The sequence below is a fragment of the Procambarus clarkii genome, unplaced genomic scaffold (assembly GCF_040958095.1).
Source record: "Procambarus clarkii isolate CNS0578487 unplaced genomic scaffold, FALCON_Pclarkii_2.0 HiC_scaffold_347, whole genome shotgun sequence".
Lineage (NCBI taxonomy): Eukaryota > Metazoa > Arthropoda > Malacostraca > Decapoda > Cambaridae > Procambarus > Procambarus clarkii.
The window spans coordinates 80709-108582 of record NW_027189380.1 but is presented as its reverse complement, the minus strand read 5'-3'; the positions used below and the strand labels follow the sequence as shown (position 1 = coordinate 108582).

Here is a 27874-nt window from a genome sequence, read left to right as displayed (position 1 = left end):
TGTTTTTCCTGATTGCACCTATATGTGTCGCTCACCTCTGGAGACTAGCATCTTCACAGCGGAGCTTTAAGCTATTTTCTATGCTCTTCGTTTCCTGCTTTCTCGTTGTTAATCTTCCTTTGTAGTTGTTGACTCTCATAGTGCCCTCATGGCTCTCAGGTCCTTTAATCTGGTTCATCCAGTGGTTGTTGAGATCCAGCATTGGCTGTTTCTTGTTCACAGTAAATTTAAGTCGGTTGAGTTTTGTTGGGTTCCCAGCCATATTGGTGTGTCTTTAAATGAGCGTGCGGATGCTGCTGCCAGGGAAGCTGTCCGCTCTTGTCCCATCTCTCGTAAAGGTATTCCTTATTCCGACTTTTACCCGGTTATCCATTCCTCCATCCTTACCCGTTGGCAGGCTTGTTGGTCGTCTGTTACTGGTAACAAACTACGTACTCTTAAGTTGTGTGTCCTTATGACTGTCCTCCTACCACCGTAACTGCCGATGGGAAACGGCTCTGGCGATGTTGCGTATTGGCCATACTCGCTTAACTCATGGTCACTTGATGGAGCGCCGCCCTGCTCCTTATTGTCCTATTTGCATTGTCCCTCTTATGGTCGTGCATATCCTTGTTGAATGTCCTGATTTCCGGGACGAGCGTGTGTCTTGTTTTTCGACCATTCCCCGCGGTCGCTTGTCTCTCGGTAGTATTCTTGGTGACTGGAATGCTTTTGATATCGTTTGCCTTATGCGTTTCTGTTCTCGTATTGGCATCCTTGGTGATATTTAGCGCCCTCTGATTATCCCGCACATTTGATGGTGCTACATAGCCTTCCCGGTTTGGTGCCTTCTTTTGATAATTACTTTCTTACTTACTAACAACCGGATACCTGTTTACTGCATGGTGAACAGTGTTAGCAGGTAAAAAAAAAACAGCGTTGAATGTAATGAAATGCTATTTCCTGGGTGAGTCTCAGAAGCTCCTTGGAGCTATCCAGGCTGGATGGATATGTATATCTGTCTAGCATCAGTCAATGCATGGAGTTCTGCCTACTGGGGACCACAAGCCAGAACCTGGCCCCCTCTAGAGAGGCACGAGGAGCAATGGCCTGTAGAGATCCCCACCTGTGGTTGGGAGCATCCTGTCTGCCATCGACTGGGACAGGCACCCAGAAAGGTAGGCGCCCCAAACAAACCCCTATTCTGGTAAAATTATTGGAACCAAAAGCCGAACAGGTGGACAGATCTCCCGAAATAAAAATTAGCAAACTAGCATGACGTCATCATGTCGCCATGCCGCCGTCTGCACAACCACCCCCTCTCCCCGGGAGGGAGAAGGGGGAGTCCCAGACCCATCCGACGGCGACCCAACCCACAGTTTTTAGACTGGATGTCAAAAAGCATGAAAAACACCACCGACTGGAGGGAGGGAGGGATGCCAGGGAGCCTCCGGGACTCGCCCAGAAAATGGCGTTTCATTACATTAAACACTTTTCTGGGGAGAGCCCTGTCGGCTCCCCGGAGCTAGCTATCCAAAGATAAGGAAAAACAGGGACTTTCCCCGGGAGGCTGTTCATCCTCATTCCTCAACGTGAAGTCGAGACAACTGGCTGCAACCACTGACCCAAGGCAACACAGGCCCTACCTGGCCCCGGAACATTTACCAGGTAGCGAGCAGCCAGGACCCTGTTCGACCTCCAAAGGGGGTCAAATTCCTTGCAAGTGTCGTATTCCTAGTGTCCTAGTGCTGGCCAGTTTACTGATGACGTATCTGTATTCACAGAGGTGACGTAGGGCTGCTGTGGTACGACGACAGTCAGTCTACCCAAGGCAGCCTATATATCTCTACTCCATTCTGCTTTACGTGAGCAGTGAGCCGCTGCCGAAGAGGGACTGTGTAGTGTCTGCTGTCTGCCTGTGAAGTGGCAGTGACAGAATTCGGTGTATCCCGAGACTGGCTAGAGGAAGAGACGACTGACAGTAAGGTGCTACGGAGGAGTGTAACTAGCTAGTTGCAAGAAGCTCCTGCCAGGGGTTAGCTACCCTTGTATGTGTTCGTGAAGAGGCCCAGCAGTGCGAGGCTGATGTTCTCTGCCAGCACCAGGCTGGAGAGTGATTGTGGGCGTTTGCAAGGAGCACCTAGTGAGACTGTATAGGCTGGCCCGTGGCTAGGGTAGGCTCGTTGGTGTTCCCAGTACTGGTTGAGGATGGTACTGTGTGTTGAGGAAACATAGAAGTTGACAAGACTGCATCGCATGAGCATCGAGGAGCGCTTAGTGTCCTATGAGAGCGACACTTGTGTATATATCCAGTGTAGTAATACTCCCTTTATAATTCTATATAAGGTGATGGGAAAGTACTTATGTGAATATATTGATAATTGATGAAGTGTTGTATTCCTTGCATCTCCCCCATTGTGTTTTACTTGCATTACCAAGCTCACTCTTTGAAAGCCACTACTAACTTGGGGTCGGATACTAGAACTGTGGTTCCTCCAGTAAAAAACCCGGTTGCGACCCATTGTGGCTGTAACATCCATTAATATTCAGAACGGCCTGCGGATTGTTTATTTAGCTTAGGAATGGATGAAATCCGTTATCACCCATTCGTATGAACCAAGGGAGCAACACAGAGTGTGAACTCTCATGTAGCATAGCGTTCACCCCTGTTACCGAACCAATATTTACCCAGGTCTTTTTCTTAAAATATAAAACTTACCCAATTTACACCTATTGTTTCGTGCTGTCTCGTGTTGAAATTTTTCATGGGCTACTGTTATTCCCCTTCGTCATGCTTCGCGCCCGAATGTCAACCCAAGACATGTTGCCTAAAACGGCAGCCAAAGCCGCAAACTTACAAACGTCGTGGGCACGGGAATGAACCGCAGGCTGGCTAGACTTAACCTTGCGAGCAACCTGAGAGACTCGAGCCCGGGAACAGGGAAGAAGGGAAACCGGGTCAACCCAAAGCACATCCCAGGTTGCCGAAGCCGTGGCGCACAAATAACAACGGAGGGCTGCAACCAGACGCAACACAAGATGCACCCCCGGCCTGACCAACCAAGCATCAACAACCCAAGGCCCCGTCCGAAACGCAGCTGTTTCATTCATAGTTAGAAAAGGAGACGGCTGCAACTGAACAAAATGACCACCAGGACCAAAGGAGCAGAAACCCCTGCGCCGGAGGAGAGCAGGAATATCCCCTACCTGACCCCCAGAAGCCAAAGCCATCAGGAAATGAGCTTTAGAAAAACAATCCCGAACGGAAGGGTCCACAACAAACCGAGGAGAAGAGTGAAGTGAGAGCACCCAGTCCAAGGACCAGGACGGCTCAGGAGGTGCATGAGCAGGCCGGAGGTGAAACAACGCCCAAGACAGCTTGCGGAACGGGGCAGAAGTAACATCAACACCGAAAACAAGCTGAAGCGGCTCCGCCAGCGCTGCATGATACGAGGTGACAGTATTGGACATAAGATGATGGTCCTGGAACAATCAAGAGAGAAAGGACAGAACAACCCTATCAGAAACAGAAGAGCACCTACGCAGTGGTAGGAAGAACCGGAAGGACCGCCAGGAAACTTCATACTGCAGCCGAGACGAAGCACGCAGGTGGGAGACCAACAACGACACCACCTGAGCACGATCCCTTTGATGATAAACCGAGTCAAAAACTCCAGATGCGAAGACTCGAGAAGTGCTTGTGGTACTTCCCAGTCTGTACCCGGTACCCGTACTTCCTGGTACTTTGGCCCGGTACGAGGCCGAACCAGCCTTGTACCAGGCTGGACCAATCTGCTGAAAGAGGCGGAGTCACAGGAAGACCCTCGGATTTGGAAACCGAGCAAGCAGCGCCTGAAACCAAGGCTGGTCGGCCACCAAGGAGCCAGAAGGACAACTCTTCCCTGGTAAGTCTCCAAGTGAGCCAGGACCTATGTCAACAGCTGAACCGGGGGAAAGAGGTAAAGGTAACCCCACCTCGCCCAGTCCTGCCTGAGGGCGTCGACCCCAATGGCCTTGCAGTCGGGGAAGGGCACCACGTATACCGGGAGATGCCTCGACCACGCCGACGCAAAGACATCCACGTTCAGAGTCCTGAACGTCTGGCACAGCCAACTGAAAGAGTCTGCGTTGACCGTCCATTCTGTGGAAAGGGGAAGGTAACAAGACAGGCCGTCCGTCAAAACGTTGGACAGCCCCTCCCGAACATGAACAGCCAGGAGAGCCAAACCCCGAGAACTCGGCAGACGAGTCACCCGAAGCGACCAGCCCCAAAGAACCAAAGACTGCATCGAACCCCCCTCGGTTCAGGCAATGAACCACCAGGAAGTAGTCCGAATGGAGCCGGATCGTTGATTTGCGAGCAACTTGAACCCTCCAAAGTGACATCCACACTGCCCTGAAGCCAGCGCTGCAGCAACCGACGCAAAGCCCCCGGAGGACGAACCCAATGGAGAGGAGGGAGAACTACCAAAACCTTCCAGAAGTGACACACAATATGGACAATCATTCATATTTGCCAAAATTCAAGGTCTAAAATCAAAGTCAAGAAATAAAGTGAAGTTCATAAATGGCCTCCTTTTAGAGTCAAACTCAATATTTGGGGCATTCACGGAAACTCATACGAAAGATTACATTGATAGTGAAATCTGGACTCCAAATTATAATTTATATAGATGTGATAGAGAAAATAAGTCAAATGGAGGAGTAGGTCTGTATATTAAAAGAGGACCTGGTATGCACAGAGCTACTAAACTCAACTAATGAGATGGTAGAGGTACTTGGAATTAAGGTAGAAAAAATATACCTAATTATTATTCTAATATATAAACCGCCAGATACAACGGTTGAGGAATTCACAGAGCAGATGCACAAAATAGAGAACATGCTTGATAACCTAGCAAACCCAGCTCCAGATATTGTCTTCTTTGGAGATTTCAATTTACCACGTCTAAGATGGAGAATGGTAAACACAAATATCATAGCAGGGAATGACCCAGGAAATAACCAACCACAGGTCAGAGAACTTTTGAGATTTTGTGACATATTCTCGCTCAATCAACAGATCACAGACCCAACTAGGAACGAAAACACACTAGACTTGCTATTCACAGACAATGATGACCTAATCAGAGACATTACAATCTCTGATACTACGTACTCGGACCATAAGCTCATTGAAGTGCGAACTAGCATAAATAACGGTAGTAGGTCTAAGACCCAACAAGCGAGAAGGAATATTCAATCAATTTAATTTTAACAATAAGAGGATCGACTGGGAAAAAATGAATGTAGACCTTGCAACCATTCAATGGGAGACGAAACTTAAGCAACGAAACTCCCACACAGGGGAGCTGGGTTTGCTAGGTTATCAAAATTTTTACAGGAAAGAGATGGTTGGGTTGACTGCATCTATCTGGACCTAAAAAAGGCTTTCGACAGAGTTCCCCATAAGAGGTTGTTCTAGAAACTGGAACATATTGCAGGAGTGACAGGTAAGCTACTAACATGGATGAAAAATTTCCTGACAGAAAAATGAGGGCCATAATCAGAGGCAAGGTATCGGATTGGAGGAATGTCACGAGTGGAGTACCTCAGGGTTCAGTTCTTGCACTGGTAATGTTCATTGTCTACATAAACGATCTACCAGTGGGAATACACAATTACATGAACATGTTTGCTGATGATGCTAAGATAATAGGGAAGATAAGAAACTTAGATGATTGTCATGCCCTTCAAGAAGACCTGGACAAAATAAGTATATGGAGCAACACTTGGCAAATGGAATTTAATGTGAATAAATGCCATGTTATGGAATGTGGAATTGGAGAACATAGACCCCACACAACCTATAAATTATGTGAGAAATCTTTTAAGAATTCTGATAAAGAAAAGGATCTAGGGGTGGTTTTAGATAGAAAAATGTCACCTGAGGACCACATTAAGAACATTGTGCGAGGAGCCTATGCTACACTTTCTAACCTTAGAATTGCTTTTAAATACATGGATGGAGAAATACTAAAGAAATTGTTCACAACTTTTATTAGACCAAAGCTGGAATATGCAGCGGATGTATGGTGCCCATATCTTAAGAAGCACATCAACAAACTGGAAAAGGTGCAACGACATGCCACTAAGTGGCTCCCAGAACTGAAGGACAAGAGCTACGAGGAGAGATTAGAGGCATTAAATATGCAAAAATTAGAAGATAGAAGAAAAAGAGGCGATATGATCACTACGTTCAAAATAGTAACAGGAATAGATAAAATTGATAGGGAAGAATTCCTGAGACTCGGAACTTCAAGAACAAGAGGTCATAGATTTAAACTAACGAAACAAAGCTGCCGGAGAAATATACAAAAATTCACTTTTGTAAACAGAGTGGTAGACGGTTGGAACAAGTTAAGTGAGAAGGTGGTGGAGGCCAAAACCGTCAGTAATTTCAAAGCATTATATGACAGAGTGCTGGGGAGACGGGACACCACAAGCGTAGCTCTCATCCTGTAACTACACTTAGGTAATTACACTTAGGTAATTACAGGGAATAGAACAACTGACAGCTGAAGCATACAAGATCTGCCTGAAGCACGTGCCTGTGAGGAGGGTCAGAAAGAGGATCACTCTAGAAAGAGAACGCAGAAGACTGTACAGGAGAAGGGAAAAAAATAACGAAAATGCTTGGGCATACACGACTATCACAAGCAAGGAAAATAAAGCTAAACAGGGAGATCAAAGAAATAGAACAAACGTTGAAGCGATCATATGAGGCTGAGCAAATGGAATTGGAACAGAATTTCTTCTGAGGTTATCTTGAGTTGATTTCGGGGCTTTAGTGTCCCCGCGGCCCGGTCCTCGACCAGCCCTCCACCCCCAGGAAGCAGCCCATGACAGCTGATTAACTCCCAGGTACCTATTTACTGCTAGATAAGAGGGGCATAGGGTGAAAGAAACTCTGTCCATCGTTTCTCACCGGCGCCCGGGATCGAACCAGGGACCACAGGATCACATGTCCAGCGTGCTGTCTGCTTGGCCGGCCGGCTCCCTATAAAGAGATAAAGAAAAGATAAAGAAAGAAAAAGATAAATATATAAAGAAAAGTTAGAGATAAAGTAAAATCCAAAATATATTTTCACATATGCTAAATCAAAATCAAAAACCTCCACCAGTATTGGACCTTTAATTACAACTGAAGGTACGTACACAGAGGACAACAAAGAAATTAGTGAAATTCTAAGAAGCCAGTATGAGGCTATGTTTAGCACACCAATAAACAACATGAAAGTTGATGACCCAGACAGCTTCTTTATGAATGACATTCAAGCTGCAGATAATATAACGGATATTAACATGAACTTGGAAGACTTTGAAAGAGAAATTGACAATATGCCCATGCACTCAGCTCCTGGGCCTGACTCATGGAATTCAATATTCATAAAGAAATGTAAAATACCAGTAACGCGAGCACTCGGCGTAATATGGAGAAAGAGCCTAGATACAGGGGAGATACCAGCAGCACTTAAATCTGCAGATATAGCTCCTTTGCACAAGGGGGAAGTAAAGCCTTGGCAAAAAATTATAGGCCAGTTGCACTAACATCACACATAATAAATGTTTGAAAGAGTGATTAGGAATCAAATTTCTAGTTTTATGGAAAATGAGTTAAACAACCCAGGACAACATGGATTTAGAGCAGGAAGATCCTGTCTGTCACAGTTACTCTACTCTAATCACTATGACAAAATCACAGAAGCTCTAGAAGAAAAGCAAAATGGAGATGTAGTATACACAGACTTTGCAAAGGCATTCGACAAATGTGATCATAGAGTGATTGCACACAAAATGAGGTCAATGGGAATAACTGGTAAAGTAGGACGCTGGATACTCAATTTCCTGTCGAACAGAACACAAAGAGTAACAGTCAATCAAATAAAATCAAGTCCAAGCGCAGTTAAAAGCTCTGTACCTCAAGGTACAGTCCTTGCACCACTGCTGTTCCTTATTCTCATATCAGATATAGATAAAAATACAAGTCACAGCTTCATGTCATCCTTTGCAGATGACACAAAAATCAGCATGAAAATTACCTCTGCTGAAGATATGGAAAAATTATAAGCAGATATCAACAAAGTTTTCGACTGGGCAGCAGAAAATAATATGATGTTTAACAGCAATAAATTCCAGGTACTCAGGTACGGCAAAAATGAGGACCTGAAACATACTACTGGGTACAAAACACAATCGAATCTGCCCATAATAGGTAAACAGCATGTCAAGGATTTGGGAATAATGATGTCCGACGATCTAACGTTTAGGGAGCATAACCAAGCAAATATTGCGTCAGCCAGAAAAATGATAGGATGGATTACGAGAACTTTCAAATCCAGGGATCCCATCACGATGGTTGTACTCTTCAAGTCACTTGTGTTGTCCCATCTCGAGTACTGTGCAGTACTCACTTCCCCCTTTAGAGCAGGAGAGATTGCTGAAATTGAGGGAATACAGAGAACATGTAAGGCATGCATAGACGCGATAAAGCACCTAAATTATTGGGATCGTCTCAAAGCTCTCCAAATATACTCACTAGAAAGGAGACGAGAGAGATACCAAATAATATACACATGGAAAATACTGGAAGGCCAGGTCCCTAATCTACAAAGTAAAATAACAACGTACTGGATTGAACGATATGGAAGAAAATGCAGAATAGAACCGGTGAAGAGCAGAGGTGCCATAGGCACAATCCGAGAACACTGTATAAACATCCGAGGTTCGCAGCTGTTCAACGTCCTCCCAGCGAGCATCAGAAATATTGCCGGAACAACCATGGACATCTTCAAGAGAAAACTAGACTGTTTTCTAAAAGACGTTCCGGACCAACTGGGCTGTGGTGGGTATGTGGGCCTGCGGGCCGCTCCAAGCAACAGCCTGGTGGACCAAACTCTGACAAGTCAAGCCTGGCCTCGGGCCGGGCTTGGAAAGTAGAAGAACTCCCAGAACCCCATCAACCAGGTATCAACGATCGCAAGAGAGGAGGAAGGGCCGTCCCCGAAGGAACCAGAACAGCCGACGAAGCCACACCCGACCCGGTGGGAAGACTATCATGGCAAAGTTCAGGCTCCCACACAAATGCTTGAGCAACCTCCGCGTGACCTGGGAACCCCTCAGAACAGGCGAAGGCGGGACCGCAGGCGAAGCAGAGCCGCCGGAGGCAGAGACAAGGAAGCGGTGCGAGCGTCCCAAACCAGACCCAGCTAAGACCAAACCTGAGAGGGAACCAGATGGGAATTCCTCCAGTTCACCAAAAACCCAAACCCGGCGAGCTGAGAAAGAATCAAATCCCTGGCGAGCAGATACGCGGACTAGCTGGGAGCCCAAACCAGCCAGTCATTGAGGTAGGCTAGAATCCAAACACCTAACAGATGCAGGGGGGACACCATGATCCGAGTAAGGCGTGTGAAAATGCGAGGCGCCAGATTCAACCCGAAGGGAAGACAGCGAAAGCGGTAAGCTTGATGCCCCACAACAAAACCGAGCCAGTCCCTGAACCTTGGGTGAACCCGGGATGTGCCAATACGCATCCTTGAGGTCCAGGGACTCCACCCAAGCGCCCGGCTCCAACTGAAAACGGACCTGGGATAAAGTAGTCTTCCTGAAAGAGGTGCAAGAAACCCATGGGTTCAGACGGGACAAGTCCAGAATGAACCAGAGGTCCGCACAGTCCCATTTCGGGACCAAAAACAGGTGGGAAACCCACCTGAGGGACGCCTTCATTTCGACCCTGCCCAAGCGAACCCACTCAGAGATGACCCGACAAAAATGCAGGAGAAGAGGTCTGGCCCACCAGCCCCGAACCCCCTAAGGGAGGAAGAGCCACCCAATGCCACCACAGGCCGCACAAAACGATCCGAATAGCCCACGAATCGTGGGACCAAGCACAAGCAAATGGGGCGTGCCCCCCCCCCCCATCGCCCCGTCAATGTGACAAACTGCGAAAGAGCCAACGTGCCTTGCGAGAACTCAAGCGGCGAAGAGGGCAATCCCCACACCGACCACAAACAGCTGGAACCGGAAGCTGCGCCTGCCCCAAATCTAGCACCAATGGCCTGCCACGACAAAAAGATCCCTGATCCCTGGCACGACCCTTCTGGGAAGGCCCCCCACGAACCCCCGGGGTAACAACAACTCAGACATAGGCCGACAACTAACCAAGGCTGCCTGCAGGTACTGCACCACAGCAGACTCGGCAAACAGCAACAGACAAAAAGGCAAAGTCAACCGAAGAGTCAGGGCCCAAGCGGAATCCAAGGAAGAAGTCGGCACCGCCTACTGACACACGAGACGAGAAGCATAGAACCGCGAAACCGCATCACACAGGAGTGGCGTGAAGAGCTTCAACACAGCAGACGACACCTGCACCGCAGAAGGCAGCGCACCGGACCTGGCAGCAGCCCCAAACACCCCACATCCAACTCAAGCCAGTTCGAGGACAGCTCAAAGATGGAAAAGAAAGGCAGGGCCGAAACAAGCAGGCCACGAGTATGCGAATCCTCCGCAATCAAGGTAGCCGAAAGGAAAGGAACCTGCACGTGAAGCTGCATGACACCAACATCCTGCGGAAGGGCAGGGGCGAACAAACGAGCATTGAGATGCTCGAAGTCGCCCCCCCAGGAAAACCTGAAACGTCGACAGTCTCTCTCGCCACTCGAGTGCGCGGGACCGACGGAACGTGTGCCAAGCCTCCAACGAGAAAAGGGGACAGTCTGCCAACCAGGACGACTCCGGAACTTCATAACGAACCCAGTATGAACTACAAGAGCCGTACACGAAGGAACGCGGATCCATCGCCAAAGCATAATCCGGGTCGCGCAGGAGGTAAGCCGCCAAGGCCTCCCACACCTCAGAAGACGAGATGTGGGAAGCCAGAAACCTCCAGAAAAACGTAACTGAAGAACCCGCAGGATCACGGAACCGGAGAGGGGTGGACACCAAATCCAACTCGTACGCAGAGGGAGCAAAAGAGAACCCCTCTCCTAACACCAAGCCCCACTCGGCGGGCAGAAAAAACCAGTTATCCGTTATCCCTTCAGGGGATAACGTCTCCCTTTGGGTCTTCGTCTTCATACTGGGTGCATTATGATGTTCCGAAGTCCTCCTGGCTTGCTGACTACCCGTTGTTGTCGTTGGAGGCTTGGAGTACTTTCTGTTGTACCCACACGCTTGAGTGGCGCGAGGCGTTGACGACGGTCCAGGTTTACCTGGGTGGTGACTTCGAGCACCTCAATGTGTGTTTGTTCGCCCCTGCTCTTCTGCAGGATGTTGACACGGTTCAGCTTCACATGCAAGTTCCCTCCCTGTTGGTTATGCTGGTGGCTGAGGTCTTGTGCGCTCGTGGCCTGCTGGCTGAGGTCTTGCGTTTCTTTTATCTCCTGGAGCTGTCTTCAGATTGGCTTGCGGAGGATGTAGAGTCGTTTAGGGCTGTTCCTGGGTCTGGTGCCTTGGTCTTGGCGGCTCATGCGTCATCTGCGCTGCTGAAGCTATTTGCGCTGATCCTGTGGGATGAGGCATCGCGGTTTTTCGCTGCGCGTCTCCCTTGTCAGTAGGTTGTGTTCGCCTCCTCTTTGGAATCTGCTTGGTCCCTGGTTATAATTTCTTCACCTTTTTGTCCTTTGCTGTTTGCAGAGTCTGTGGTTGGGCAGTTTCTGTAGGCTGCCTTTACTGCTAGAATCCACTCGGTAAAACATCTAAACTACTGGGACTGACAAAAGAGCCTAAATCTGTACTCCCTTGAGCGCAGGCGGGAGAGATACATAATAATTTACACGTGGAAAATAATAGAGGGGCTGGTCCCAAACCTGCACACAGAAATAACATCACATGAGACCAGGAAGCATGGCAGGATGTGCAGAATACCCCCGTTGAAAAGCAGAGGTGCAATGGGTACTCTTAGAGAGAACTCTATCAACATCAGAGGCTCGAGACTGTTCAACACGCTTCCACTACACATAAGGGGCATAAATAGCCAACCCCCTCACAGTGTTCAAGAGGGAACTGGATAAACACCTCCAAAGGATACCTGATCAACCAGGCTGTGATTTGTATGTCAGGCTGCGAGCAGCCACGTCGTCCAACAGCCTTGTTGATCAGTCCAGCAACCAGGAGGCCTGGTCGACGACCGGGCCGCGGGGACGCTAAGCCCCGGAAGCACTTCGAGGTAACCTCAAGGTAAGGTAGGCCTCGGTTAGTTGTTGTCCTATGTCGGACTTATTGTTCCCTAGGGAGTCCGGGGGGGTTCCTCCCGGAAGGGTCATACCAGGGCTCTGGGTTCGTTGTGGTAAGACTCGGTTGCCAGTTTCGGAGCTGGTGCCGCCTTTAGAACTGTCTGCGTCTGGTCGGCACAATGTTCACTGTGCGCAGGTCATGTTATCGTAAGGGGCGTCGGCCCTTTTGTGGTTTGCCTCATTGACACGATGGGGTGATGGGGGGGGGGGGGGGAACTTGCTCTGTTCACTCATACCTGGTCTCACGATTTGTGGGCTTTTCAGGTCATTTCTGATGGCCTACGGAGGCGTTTTATGGCCCCTCCTCCTTCAGAGGGTTCCGGGCTGACGGGGCAGGCCTCTTCTCCTGGGATCTGTCGGGTCATCTCAGAGTGGGTGCGCTTGGGCATGGTTGAAACTTTGACGTCTCTCAGGTGGGTCTCCCGCCTGTTCCCAGTTCCGAAACAGGACTATGCGAACCTGCAGTTTATTCTGGACTTGTCCTGTCTGAACCCTTGGGTTTCTTGCCCCTCCTTTCATATAACTACTCTGTCCCATGTCCGACTTCTGTTCGAGCCGGCTGCTTGGATGGTATCCATGAACCTCAAGGAAGCATACTGGCACGTCCCGACTCATCTGGGCTTCAGGGACTGGCTCGGTTTTGATGTGGGGCATCTCGGTTACCTCTTTCATTGCCTCCCGTTCGGGTTGAACCCGGTTCCTCGCGTGTTCACACGCCTTACCCGAGTCGTAGTGGCCCGTCTGCATCTTTTAGGTGTTCGGGTGTTGGCCTACTTCGACGACTACCTGGTATGGGCTCCCAGTCAGTCTGCGTGTCTGCTCGCCAGGGATTTGGTTCTTTCCCAGCTTGCCATGTTCGGGTTCCTGGTGAACCGGAGGAAGTCCCATCTGGTCCCTTCCCATGTTTGGACCTGGTTGGGTCTAGTGTGGGACTCATGGACAGCTTCCTGGCTGTGATCCCACATGTGTTTGTTTCTAGGGGGGGATGGGGCCTCCCCAGGTCACCCGGCGGTTGCTCAAGGGTTTGTGCGGGAGTCTGAACTTTGCGATGATGGTCTATCTGCCAGGTCGGGTTTGGCTTCGTCGGCTGTTCTGGTTCCTCCGGGGACATCCCTTCCGCCTCTCTCTCGCGATCATTGGGTTCGATCCCCGGGGACCTTGCATCGGCTGCTGCGTCGCCGGCTTCCTCTTTGGTTTTTTTTGGGTTCAGTGCCTTGGCGCCTACCTGAGCTCTCGCTCGATGTGTTCACGGACGCATCGTCTTTAAGCTGGTGCTTTGTGACCAGTGCTCACCAGACTGGCAGAGGGCAGTGGGGTCCGTCCCTGTCCTTTCCTTCCAAGACGGCGGTGGCGGTGTATGTCTGCGAAGATTGAGACATCTGCTTTCCGGTGGGGTCCTTGGGTTGTTACTTGGTTGGTTGGGCAAAGATTGCATCATGTGTTGTGTCCGGTTGCAGCGCTCTGCCATTGTTTGTGTAATTACCTAAGTGTAATTACCTAAGTGTAGTTACAGGATGAGAGCTACGCTCGTGGTGTCCCGTCTTCCCAGCACTCTTTGTCATATAACGCTTTGAAACTACTGACGGTCTTGGCCTCCACCACCTTCTCACTTAACTTGTTCCAACCGTCTACCACTCTATTTGCGAAGGTGAATTTTCTTATATTTCTTCGGCATCTGTGTTTAGCTAGTTTAAATCTATGACCTCTTGTTCTTGAAGTTCCAGGTCTCAGGAAGTCTTCCCTGTCGATTTTATCAATTCCTGTTACTATTTTGTACGTAGTGATCATATCACCTCTTTTTCTTCTGTCTTCTAGTTTTGGCATATTTAATGCCTGTAACCTCTCCTCGTAGCTCTTGCCCTTCAGTTCTGGGAGCCACTTAGTAGCATGTCTTTGCACCTTTTCCAGTTTGTTGATGTGCTTCTTAAGATATGGGCACCACACAACAGCTGCATATTCTAGCTTTGGCCTAACAAAAGTCATGAACAATTTCTTTAGTATATCGCCATCCATGTATTTAAATGCAATTCTGAAGTTAGAAAGCATTGCATAGGCTCCTTGCACAATATTCTTTATGTGGTCCTCAGGTGATAGTTTTCTATCTAGAACCACTCCTAGATCTCTTTCTTTATCAGAATTCTTTAAAGATTTCTCACATAATATATAGGTTGTGTGGGGTCTATGTTCTCCTATTCCACATTCCATAACATGACATTTATTAACATTAAATTCCATTTGCCAAGTGGTGCTCCATATACTTATTTTGTCCAGGTCTTCTTGAAGGGCATGACAATCATCTAAATTTCTTATCCTTCTTATTATCTTAGCATCATCAGCAAACCTGTTCATATAATTCTGTATACCAACTGGTAGATCATTTATGTACACAATAAACATCACTGGTGCAAGAACTGAACCCTGTGGTACTCCACTTGTGACATTTCTCCATTCCGATACAATGCCTCTGATTCCTGCCCTCATTTTTCTATCAGTCAGAAAATTTTTCAACCATGATAGAAGCTTACCTGTCACCCCTCCAATATTTTCCAGTTTCCAGAACAACCTCTTATGTGGAACTCTGTCGAAAGCCTTTTTTAGGTCCAGATAGATGCAGTCAACCCAGCCATCTCTTTCCTGTAATATCTGTGTGGCTCGATCATAGAAACTGAGTAAATTCGATACACAGGATCTTCCTGATCGAAAACCATACTGTCTGTCTGATATTATATCATTTCTCTCCAGGTGTTCTACCCATTTAGTTTTGATTAGCTTTTCCAATACTTTCACTATTACACTTGTCAATGATACAGGTCTATAATTGTGTGCCTCGGCTTCTGTGTCCGTGGTCACACATTGGGTTGCCCTGGTTTCCCTTCTTCCCTGTGCCTGGGTTCGGGTTCCCAGGTCATTTGCTGGGTCCTTCGGGGCCGTTGGTTGTCTTTCTTTTGAATTGAGTTGCGCGTAGGGCAACACCCTCCTGGGTGCATCCCTCTTCTTCTTTTCTTTGAAGTAGCTCCTGGGGAGCTGAAGGGGCTCCCCCCAGAAAACCAGTGTTGAATGTAACGAAACACAATTTTCTGGGTGAAACCTGGAGGCTCCCCAGCAACCCTCCCTCCCTCCGGTCGGCATTTTTTTGCATCATTTGATATCTAGCCTCAGAACTGCAGGGTGGATTGCAGGCGCGAGGGTCTGGGGCTCCCTCTTCCCCCTCCCAGAGAGGGGAAGTTGTGCAGACAAGCGGTGCGTCGACGTGGTGACGTCATGCTCGTTTGCTCATTTTCATTTGGAGAGTTCTGTCCTCTCGTTTGACTTTCAGTAGTAGTTTCAACCAGAATAGGGGTTTGTTTTGGGATGATCATATTTGTGGGTGCTTGACCCGGTCGATGGCAGACATAGAATGCCCCATAACCATATGTGCATTTCTATAGGCTATTGCTCTTCGTGCAATACCTAGCTCTGAGAGGGCCAGGTTCTGGCTCGTGGTCCCTGGTAGGCCTAGAACTCCATTCACATTGATGCCAAAGTCTAATATATCCATATCAGCCTGGATAGCGCAAAGTGGGAAGTAGACCCGGTGATCACTAGTGACCACTATGCTACTGTCACAACACTAAACATAGAACGACTTCCTACACCACCTGCACAACCTAGGTGGAATTTAAAAATGGTCAATTGGAATATATACCAAGAGGAACTTGAAAAATGGTATGCAACATACACGCCACCTGAGGATATGAACATACACGAGACCAATCTGCAGGATGCATGGACATCATCAATGCATCTTGGCAGCAAGACAAACTGCCGACCTCTTGGAAGAAAGCGGACATCATTCCGATTCCTAAGCCAAAAGAATCTGGCAATTACAGACTCATTTCATTAACATCATGCATTAGTAAAACTGCAGAATGGATGGTTTTAAATAGGCTTCTGCGGAAGACTGGAGACCTGTATAAACACATATTTGGCTTCACTATTAAAGTGAAAGGGCTGTTAAGGCTGTTAAAAAAGTTGGAGCATCAGGCAGGAGTAAAAGGGAAGGTGCTCCAGTGGATAAGGTAGTACTTAAGCAGCAGGAAACAGCGAGTAACGGTGAGGGGGGAGACATCAGAGTGGCGAGATGTCACCAGTGGGGTCCCACAGGGCTCAGTACTTGGACCCATCCTGTTTCTAATATATGTGAACGATCTTCCAGAGGGTATAGACTCATTCCTCTCAATGTTTGCTGATGCTGCAAAAATTATGAGAAGAATCAAGACACATGAAGATAGACAGAGACTACAAGATGACCTGGACAAACTGGAGGAATGGTCTAGAAAATGGCTGCTAAAGTTCAACTCAGGAAAGTGTAAGGTAATGAAATTAGGCGAAGAGAGCAGGAGGCTGAACACGATGTATCATCTGGGAGGTGAAATCCTGCACGAGTCAAATAGAGAGAAAGATCTGGGGGTTGATATCACACCGAACCTGTTTCCAGAGGCCCACATCAAAAGAATATCATCAGCGGCATATGCTAGACCGGCCAACATAAGAACTGCCTTTAGAAACTTGTGTAAGGAATCGTTCAGGACCCTGTATACCACTTATGTAAAACCAATCCTGGAGTATGCAACTCCAGCCTGGCGTTCATACCTAGTTAAACACAAGACAAAGTTAGAGAAGATCCAGCGGTATGCCACCAGGCTCGTCCCGGAACTGAGAGGAATGAGCTATGAGGAAAGGCTAAAGGAGCTGAACCTCACATCCCTGGAAAACCAGAAGAGTAAAGGGAGACATGATAACCACCTACAAAATTCTCAGGGGAATTGGACAGGGTGGACAAAGACAAACTCTTCAGCACAGGTGGGACACGAACAAGGGGACACAGGTGGAAACTTAGTACTGTACCCAGATGAGCCACAGAGACGTTAGAAAGAATTTTTTCAGTGTCAGATTAGAAAATGGAATGCACTAGGAAGTGATGTGGTGGAGGTTGACTCCATACACAGTTTCAAATGTAGATATGATAGAGCCAAGTAGGCTCAGGAATCTGTACACCAGTTGATTGACAGTTGAGAGGCGGGACCAAAGAGTCAAAGCTCAACCCCCGCAAGCACAATTAGGCGAGTACAATTAGGTGAGTACTAGAGGAGTAGGTACTGCCAACTGCATAGCAACATTACTAGGAACAGTTAACTCAAGTCCAGCTATAGTGATCTTCCTTGATCTAGAAAAAGCATTTGAACTTGCAAGCCCACAAGCAATTTTACACACCTTAGTTAAAATAGGTGTAAAAGGAAATATGTTAGCATGGATTCAAGATTACCTAAGTCACAGGTATGCTAGAGTAAAGTTGCAAGGACAAGTGTCAGACTACCACTTGCATGAAAATGGGACTCCACAAGGAGGAGTCCTCAGTCCTAGTCTTTTTAACATCCTTATAGAAAACCTCGTTACCATGACATTTGCAGAAGGGTTAATTGCTAAGCTATGCTGATGATATAGCATTAGTCATTACAGATCCTTCACTTCTAAATAAAGCGCAAGGTGCATTAGATAAATAACATCTGAATGCAGCATTTTAGGGCTAAAAATATCTGCACAGAAGTCTAAGGCAATGAGACTAGGCGGCAACACTCCAGACAGGCACCTTTGCATTAAAGACATTGACCTTCAGTAGGTTACACAATATCAATATCTTGGAGTGTGGATTGATTCTAAAATGATATTTAACAAGCAAATTTCTCCTTCAATATCTAAAGGAGAAAGCAAAATCACGACTGAATATAATGAGAGCAGTCACAGGGGGCCCCCCGTCTTGGAGCGGGACACAGTGTTAAGAATGTTTTACATACACGCCATTCGTTCCCTAGTTCCCATTCGAAATGCAGCGCCTGCCTTACTTACTCTTTCTCCTGGTCATTGGGCAAATGTTTAGGTTATTCAAAACCATGCAATGCGAGTCATAACAGGAGTTCCCAGATGGACTAAAATACTGAGCCTAAGACTAGAAACCAAACTAACGTCGATTGAAATAAGGGTAAAAGGGATTGCTGCGAGCATGCTGACCAAGATATTGACTAGACCCAGAATCTGTTCACTTAAAGATATAATCACTGGAGCATTAACCCTTACACTGCTCAGGGGTCCTTGGGACATTTACACCCCTGTGCACAAGAAAAAAAAAATTCAAAATTTTTTTTTCGTCTTCTAAACTTGTTAATTTGTGTCCCCTGAGCACGGAAAAAAAAAAATCGTAGGTGACATATTTTGGTCGCAATTGACCGAGGAAATGTGGCAAAAAGTGGGCGTTGACAGAGCGGTCGTCAGACCCGGTCAGCGTCACCCGCGTTGACAGATGGGAGTTGCCACAAAGATATTATTACCTAATTGTTTCAATGTCTCCGATTGATTTTTTCTTAGTTTTTTTGCAGTAATATTATTCAATAGTGTGTATTGTAATATATTTATATAATAAAACTGGTTAACAATCGCTATACTCAAAAGTATGATGTGCATATTAGTGATTCAATTATTATGTTTATAAAACAATGAACAAATAGTTTTGCTGCTATTACACTCTATACACAGGTTATATATAAGTATTGGCATGTTTTGGTCACCATAACGAACCACTAAGTTGGTATTGAGAGTCGAAAAGCAACGAGGAGTTACCGCCACACACCAGCCAGCCACTCGCTGCCACTCCCTCAACACACGCACTAAACTTTCTCCCCCAACAATACCAGTTGTGGTGTTATTACACTATATACAGACGTTATATATAAGTATGTGTATGTTTTGTTCACCACAACTGTACAGCTAAGCTGATATAGTTAGTTCAGGCACTAAGAGTCGTCGCTATACACAGATGGCGGCTCCCTCACTCATTCAAGGTCACACGCACTAAACTTTCTCCCCCAACAATACCAGTTGTGGTGTTATTAAACTATATACAGACGTTATATATAAGTATGTGTATATTTTGTTCACCACAATTGTACAGCTAAGCTGATATAGTTAGTTCAGGCACTAAGAGTCGTCGCTATACACAGATGGCGGCTGGCGGCTCCCTCACTCTTTCAAGGTCACACGCACTAAACTTTCTCCCCCCAACAATACCTTTTGCAGTGTTATTACCCTATATACACATATTATATATAAATATCTACATGTTTTATGCACCGTAACTGTACACCTAAGCTTATAGTGCGCCCAAAGAGCATAGTGGCCACCCTCTAAACAGCTAGACAAATCGTGCAGACGACGTCACCTCCGTCAAACATATGGCTCCTCCCAGCATAATCCTTTTGCTGTTATTACACTAATACACACATTATATATAAGTATCTACATTTGTGTTCACCATAGAGAACCACTGACCTGGTATGGTCAATGCAAACAATAACAGGTGGCCACACAGTCAGTAAACGCTGCTGTCTCCCTCCGTCTCTCAGCATCACTCCTCCCACAGCGCTAATTATTACAACAATCCTGCTATTATCACAACCCTGGTTATTTATATCACAGTCATTGGTCATCTGTAATATTGTCATCGCTAAATAATAACAATTATATATTTATTTTGACATTTTTCGGCGATGCTGTGGTCACAAGCTGAACATCAATGCTGTTCGCTCATGCTGCGTGCGCCGGCCTTGGTTGCTTCAACAGTACTGTGCCTCTCACACCTGAGAATATTGCCCACGATTTTTTTTTTAAATGGCATCTGTTTACAAGAGCCCTGAGGAAGCTACTGTGAACCCCGTGTAGCCGCGGGCCATTTGAATCAGGCCTGGCACCCTATGGCGTATATATACGCCATGCGCACCATGGGACATGTTACTAAGGGCGTATATATACGCCATGCGCAGTTTAAGGGTTAACTCTGGACAGAAGAGCCTCCAATAGCAACAGGTGGACCCATTGTGCAATAAACACCATCAATAGACTCGATATAACAAACACAGTCACTGAGAGGGGTGTCGACGAAATACATGTAGACTTTGTTATGCAAGCCCCTTGGGAATCTCCGCCAGCAGACTTTAAGTTTATGGTTTTTTAAGGAAAAAGGAACCAGATAAATCCTCATCTGCTATGCAGTATTAAACAGATGCATATAGAAGCAAATTGGCATTTGACAGCTTCACATACTTCACAGATGGATCAGTAGACCAGCAGGGACAAGAAACCGGAGTTGCAGTTAAAGCAGGAAACTGTAAATAGTTGGAGACTCTCAAATGGGTATTCAACTTTACAGAGATGCTAGCCATTCACAAGGCTTTGGAACATGCTCTTGCTGAACACCAACAACATGTTATCATACATACAGATTTGAGAACAGCTATTGAAACCTTGCAACGAGAATGCATACGTTATAACATCCATCTGATCACAAATGTCATATTATTATTGCAAACACTCAAACGTCAAGGCCGTTGGGTACTTATCAACTGAGTGCCAAGTCATGTGGGAATACAGTAATAGGAAATGATATTGCAGACGAAGCTGCAAACTTTGCAACTAAGAGAAGAAATGTAGACATTTACATACCACAGAGTCTATCACAGATTAAGAAAGTAATTAGAAGCAGAGCAATGCAAAAGATGTACAGTGACCACAACACAGCAGTTGCAACATCAGGATCTGCAGGTTGGTACAAGAATTCAACCAAGAACGAACCACTTATTTTGATGGGAGGGAGCAGTAGAACAACCAAAGTACACTTACATCGCATCAGGCTTGGATACCCATGTGCATGGGAAATAGGCTTACAGGTTCCGGAAGATGAGAGGAAATGTCAGCACTGTGGAGGAATGCCCCACAGACCACTGGAACATTATCTAACACAGTGTACAGTTACAAACCCAGTAAGATTTCAACTTAGATTCAACAGAGCAGAAGTTGTTAAACAAATGGGGCAAATTCTTTCTGAAGCGACCATACGAGTCATAAATACTCATACTCCGCCCAAGTAAAACAAACAAGCAACACTTGGTGGACCAGCCAGAGGCTTAAGGCCCGCCTAGGAATATCCCTGCCAAAAAAAAAAAAAAAAAGGCCTAGGAGCCTCAGGGTCTCACCCAGAAAATGGTGTTTCATTACATTCAATGCTGTTTTTTTTCTGTGGAGAGCCCCTTCGGCTTCCCGGAGCTATACCGGGCTGATGTGTATATATTAGACCATGGCAACAATCAATTGAAGGAGTTCAAAGCCTACCAGGGACCAGAGCCAGAACCTGGCCCCCTTAAGAGAGGCACGAAGAGCAATGGCCTAAAGACACACCCGTGTAACTGGAAGCAGTCTTTGTCTGCCATCTACCAGGTCAGGCACCCAGAAAGGTAGGAATCTCAAAACAAACTACTGCTGGTCAAAAATTGCAAACCGAAAGTCGAACTAGCAAACAAAACTCCCCAATTAAAAACAAGGAAACAAACATGACGTCACCACAACCACTGCACATCCGCCTGCGCCACCCTCCATCCCTGGGAGGTGGACGGAGGGATGGGGGGGTCCCAGACCTCCACGCTGGCAACTCTCCTCAGTTCAAGAGGCTATTGTGTTGGTGAACGGTCGATCGCTCTGGCTCCACTCTTTGTGCAGTGCTGCAGTGCAGTGTTGTTGCTCTGTTTTGGTGGCGTGTGAGCTAGAAGTAACAAGATTACTGAGGCTGCATGCACCTTGGGCTACCTTCCCTAGGTGCCCCGTAAGTACTGCCTTTGCGGTAGGAGGTAGTTTCATCACTGGCTGGGGTGTAAGGTACTATGCAGCTGTCTGACGTATGCATAACGACCGTTTCTGTTCACCTGGAGACATTGTGCGTTTGCAGGGTTTTTCTTTTATTTTTGTTTTGTTTTGCCTGGCGGGGGTCTGCCTGGTGTGGCGGTAGGACCACTTGTATGATTTTGGTGGCCCTCCACTAGGTCCCTCTGTGCTTGCACACGCCACAGGGGTTCAGCTTTTAGTTGTTTGCTTGGTAGATCTGGGATAACCGGTTAGCAGTATCTCGCCTAGGGTTCCCTTAGCCGCCAGCCTAAGGGCCCTGGAAACCCCCTTTGGGGTTCAATGGTCCAATGTAGGAGACATCAGTCCCACTTCGCCTTGTGCGAGTTTGAAGGTTGCTCTGTCCCCTTGTCTCAGGGTGACACTCACCGTCTGCCTCCGCCTTGCTGTCTGTTAGGGGTCAGTGACACCTATGACCTGGAGTCCTGCAAGTGGTGTTCTTTGCTTGTACTCCATTCATCCAGTCCACTGAGTCTGATATTCGGGTACAGGCAGCTTTAGGCTGCATGCGAGGTTTAGGTTGCAGCAACGTGCGAGGTTGGTTGCCTTTCTGGATGCCCCGCAGCTGCCCCGCTGTATTATACTGGTAGTGAGACTCGGGCGGCTTCGGGGACTGCCGCTTCCAGATCAGCGGGGGAGGAATTCGAGCTTGGTCCTCCTGCCGGAGCTTTTGGGCCACGCCAGCGGACCCCTTTCATCCCTGCTATTCTGGTGAACTGCTTTTTCTCAAGAGGCAGAGGGTTTGGAGGATGGCTTGGCCCCGGGTTCTGACGTGGAGGATTCTGGGGCTGGGGAGGGGGGCCCCTGGGCCCCACTTGTCCCTGCTTGGGTGTTTGGTACCCTCAGCACGGGGCTTGTTGTTACAGGGGGAGAGGTTTTCCTATCTCCTCCCTGTACAATGTTGTTAAGAGTTCGACTCCTCCCCGGGTTCGGTTCCAAGTTCCTTTGGGTACTTCGGTTCCCTCCTTCTGGAGGTTTTTGGCTTCCCGCATCCCACTGAGGAAGGTGTGGGAGGCCCTTGCGGCTTACCTCCTGCGAGACCCGAATTATGCCTTGATGATGGAGCCTTCTTCTTTTGAGTATGGCTCCTCTTTCTCCTTAATTGGTGCCTTGCAAGGTGTTGGAGTCTTCCTGGCTTGAAAACTGCTTTTTATTTCATTGGGGCTTGTCATTCATCCTGTCGGACTGCGCACTTGAATGGCGAGAATTGACTACGGTCGTTCAGGTTTCCTAGCGGGCGAGTAGGAGCACCTCAATGCTTGCTTGTTCGCCCGTCCTTCCTTATGATGTTGGCCAGGTGCAGCTTCACGTGCAAGTTCCCTCCTTTTCGGCATTCCTGGTGGTCGAGGATTTGGGTGCCCGTGGGCACTTGGCTTCGGTCTTGCGCTTCTTTTCCCTGCGGGTGCTGTCTTCGGACTGGCTCGTAGTGGGTGTGGAGGAGCTGGGTTCCGAACCAGTGTTCGGTGTGCTTGCTTCCGCAGCTCGGGCGCCAGCTGCCTTGTTGAAGGTGTATGCGCCGTTTCTGAGGGAGGCTGTGTCTATTCTTCGCTTCTCATCTCACATGCTGACCGGCGGTGCTCGTCCTAATTTTTGGAATCGTTTTGGGCCCTGGCTCTTCGTTTCTCATCCCCTTTTGTCCGTTACTGTTTGCAGAGCCTGCGGTGGGGCATTTTCTGCAGGCGGCTTCGTCTAGTTGACTGCCTATATTGGACTTGTAGGTTCTCCCAGGGGGGGGGGGGCTGGAGGTACTGCCCGGAAGGGTCGCGCCAGGTCTCGGGTTCCTTCGGTCATCGTAAGCCAGTAGTGCCAGATTCTGGACTGGCCTCCTGCGGAGTCATTGGCTCAGTGATCACTCTGAGTTTCAGTCGGGCTCGTAGGGGTTGTCGGCCTTTTCATGGTTTGCCCTGTTGACGGGGCGATGGAGGGGAGGCTCGTGCTATTTGTTCTCGCCTGTTCCCATGATTTGTGGGCAATTTGGGTCCTTTTCCTCAGGCCTGTTGTGGCGTTGCTTCTTTCCTTCTCTTTTGGGAGGATTGGGGCTTGCAGGGCGGGCCTCTTCCCCTGCGCTCTATCAGGTCATCCTGGGATGGGTTTCCTTGCCTGTCTTCAGTTCCAAAACGGGACTAGGCAGATCTGAGATTTATACTGGACTTGTGCTGTATGATCGCCATGGGTCTTTTGCCCCTTGTGACGATAATCTCCTTCAAGAGATTGAGCCTGCTCTTCCCTCCACACTTACGTCGTTAAAACTATATAAAACAACTATGGAAGAAATGTCCAACAACGACAACAACACCAGCAAGGTTTGCCAGAGAGCAAAACGCATGCAGCCAGGGACACTTGCTCAGACTCAAACCGCCAAACTACCTGTCTTACTACCGGCTCCGCTGATTGGTCGCCGGTCTGGCTGCACCTGCACTCGCCCCCCCCCCATACTACTTGATGTCTGGGGTCGCCACGACCTCAGACCTCAGAATATTCAGTGCTTCCACAGTTAACACTTCTCCCGGCTAGACGTAAGCGTATACTGAGAGAGGTGGTAGCTTAAAGCCAATATTCCAGCACCTACATTTACTTTTGTATTGCACTTCTTGTTATTTTGTCTTAACGTAACTTTTCATTGTGTCATTTAATTATTCTTATTATTTTGATTGATTGATTTTATTATACGAATTTGTTTGTCCATTTTTTCATGTTTTGATTTATTTAACGTAATTAAAATTTCATTGTTAAAGTTTACTTGTGTTTTGTGTCTTCTCCTTACCTTACCACAGACGAAGTTCCAGTTTTTTCTATTTTTTTTTATAACTATGTGACGAGGCCATACCCCTAGCCTTAAACAGCCGAACACCAACGCGTTACCGTCACACCCTCCTTTCAGATGACCACTCTGTCTCGGGTCTGGCTGCTTTTGGTGCCTGGATGGTGTTTCTGGACCTCCGGGATGCGTATTAGCATGTCCTGATTCATCCGGTGTTCAGGGACTAGCTTGGTTTTGTCATGGAGTGACAACGCTTTCTTTGCCTTCCTTCCAGTTGGATCTGGCACCACACGTGTCCACGTGCCTTAACCGGGTCGTAATGACACTGTTGATTCTGGCTTACCTCAACAATTGGCTGGTGTGGGCTCCGAGCCAATCCGCATGTCTGCTTGCCAGGGATTGGGTTCCGGGTTCGCCGGGTTCGTGTTCTTGGTGTACTGGAAGTTCCAATGGGTTCCCTCTCAGGTTCGGACTTGGCTGGGTCTTGTGTGGAACACTCGGACTGCTTCCTTGTCTCTCTCTCTGGCGGCATTGTTGCGGCTGTGATCCCGCTTATGACTGTTTTTGGAGTCACCCGGGTCACACGTCGGTTGTTTGAGCAGTGGTGCGGTAGCCTGATCTTGGCCATGCTGATCTACCCGTCGGGTTGGATCTGGCTTCGGCAGATGTTCTGGTTCTTCAGGGGCGTCCCTTCCACCACTCTCGTTATCGCTGTGTTCGGATCCTGGGAGCCTTACGTCGCCGGCTTCCTCTGAAGGTTTTTTCAGGGTTCTATGCCCTGATGCTTCCCCGAGCCCTCACTCGATGTGTTCATGGATGCCTCGTCTCTCAGCTGGGGTTTTGTGACCTGTGCTCACTAGGCCGGCCAGAGTCGGTGGGGTCTGTCCTTTCGTTGGGCTCCCAGCACAATGCATTGGTCATTGCACCGGGGGCTCTCTGCTCTGTTCTCCTCGGTTTAGGACTGTTTTCTACGGCTCTTTTTCTTGTTGGCTTCTGGGAGTCAGGTCGGAGAGTTTCATGCTCTCCTCCGGCGCAGGGGTTTCTGCTCTTTCAGTCCTGGTGGTCTTTTCTTTCTTTGCAGCCGTCTCCTTTTCTGGCGAAGAATGAGTCTGCTGCTTTCTGGAGGGGTCCTTGGGTTGTTGATGCTTGGTTGGTTCGGCTGGTGGTGCATCATGTTTTGTCTGTGGCTCTTCGCCGTTATTTGCACGCCAAGGCTCCGGTGGCCAGGGATGCGCTCTGGTTTGACCCAGTTTTCCCTTCTTCTCTATTCCAGGGCGCGGGTCTCCTAGGTTGTCTGCAGGATTATTCGGTCCAGCCAGCCTGCGGTCTTTCCCTGTGCCCACGGCGTTCGTAAGTTCAGCATTCGGATGTTATTTTGGTAATGTCCAGGCCTATCTTTTGGCCTATTGGAGGTCGAACAGGGTCCTGGCTGCACGTTATCTTGTTAATGTTCCTAGTTTTTCTCGGGTGTGTATAGCCTTGGGTTGCAGGTTGCGGCCTGTTCGCTCGACTTTGAGTTAAGGAAGAGAGTGTCGACTGCCTCCCAGATGAGTCCCTTTACGTCTTATCTTTGGTTAGGTAGCTCTGGGGAGCCGAATGGGCTTTCCACAGAAAATCAGCGTTGATTGTAATGAAACGCCATTTTCTGGGTGAGACCCGGAGGCTCCCCAGCATCCCTCCCTCCCTCCCTCCCTCCGGTCGGCGTTTTTTCGCGTTTTTGATACTCGGCCTGTGAAGGCACTGGGAGGGCACTGAGAAGAGTTGCCGGTGTGGAGGTCTGGGACCTCTCATTCCCCTCCCGGGGAGGGGAGGTTGTGCAGATGGATGCACGGCAGTTGTGGTGACATCATGTTTGTTTCCTTGTTTTTAATTGGGGAGTTCTGTTTGCTAGTTCAGCTTTCGTTTTGCAGTTTTTGACTAGTAGTTTGTTTTGAGATTCCTACCTTTCTGGGTGCCTGACCTGGTAGATGGCAGACAAAGACTGCTTCCAATTAATTACACGGGGGTGTCTTTAGGTCATTGCTCCTCGTGCCTCTCTTGAGGGGGTCAGGTTCTGGCTCTGGTCCCCGGTAGGCTTATATCTCCTTCGATTGACTGTTGTCATGGTCTAATATATACACATAGGCCTCGTAGGGGCCTCGTAGCCTGGTGGATAGCGCGCAGGATTCGTAACTCTGTGGCGCGGATTCGATTCCCGCACGAGGCAGAAACAAATGGGCAAAGTTTCTTTCACCCTTAATTCCCCTGTTACCTAGCAGTAAATAGGTACCTGGGAGTTAGTCAGCTGTCACGGGCTGCTTCCTGGGGTGTGTGTGTGTGTGTGTGTGGTGTGGAAGGAAAAAAAAAAAAAAAGTAGTTAGTAAACAGTTGATTGACAGTTGAGAGGCGGGCCGAAAGAGCAAAGCTCAACCCCCGTAAAAACACAACAAGTAAACACACAACAAGTAAACACACATCAGCTCGGTATAGCTCCGGGGAGCCTCCGGGTCTCACCCAGAAAATGGTGTTTCATTACATTCAACGCTGGTTTTTTCCTTTTTTTCCTTTCTGGCTAAGAATGAGAGAGCTATTTCCAAAGGGATCTTTTGGTAATTGAGTATAGGTTGGTTCGGCTTGAATTACATCATTTATTTACATCTCTTCTCCACTAGTGATGTGCGGGGAGAAGTGGGGATGGGGGCACTGTGGATCTATTGTGCTTGGTCCATTATTCCAGAGTCTGCTTGTTGCAGGTTGCCCATAGTGTCTAATAGTCTAGCAAGCCTTCAGTCTACCCTCGGTCCCATGATGATTGTATGATAGTGGTTCTGTTCACTTTCTTTTAACATGACTTGGGCAGATTTTTGGGTTAAGATTTCGTGGTTGAAGGTGCTGGGAACTCTTTAGACTTCACCAGGATTGTGTGGCCTTGGGGCAGTTACCTTGTTGCTGACCTCCTTTCCCCGAGGATTATTTTGAGCAGCTTTCTTCTGCTGCCCCTGTTGATGCCCATTATATTATTTTTCTGTGGTAATGTGGGACCGAGAGGCCACCATGGGGCCCTCCTAGAAAATTTATGTTGAATGTAATAATAATTACATTATTCATTTCAGTAATA

General features: G+C 47.9%; 1 protein-coding gene across 2 annotated transcripts in view; it reads left to right on the top strand.

Annotated features, from left to right (window-relative positions):
• LOC138361402 (DNA-binding protein Ets97D-like) overlaps positions 1-27874 on the top strand; it is a 196506-nt gene that overhangs the window by 115074 nt on the left and 53558 nt on the right. The window lies entirely within an intron of this gene.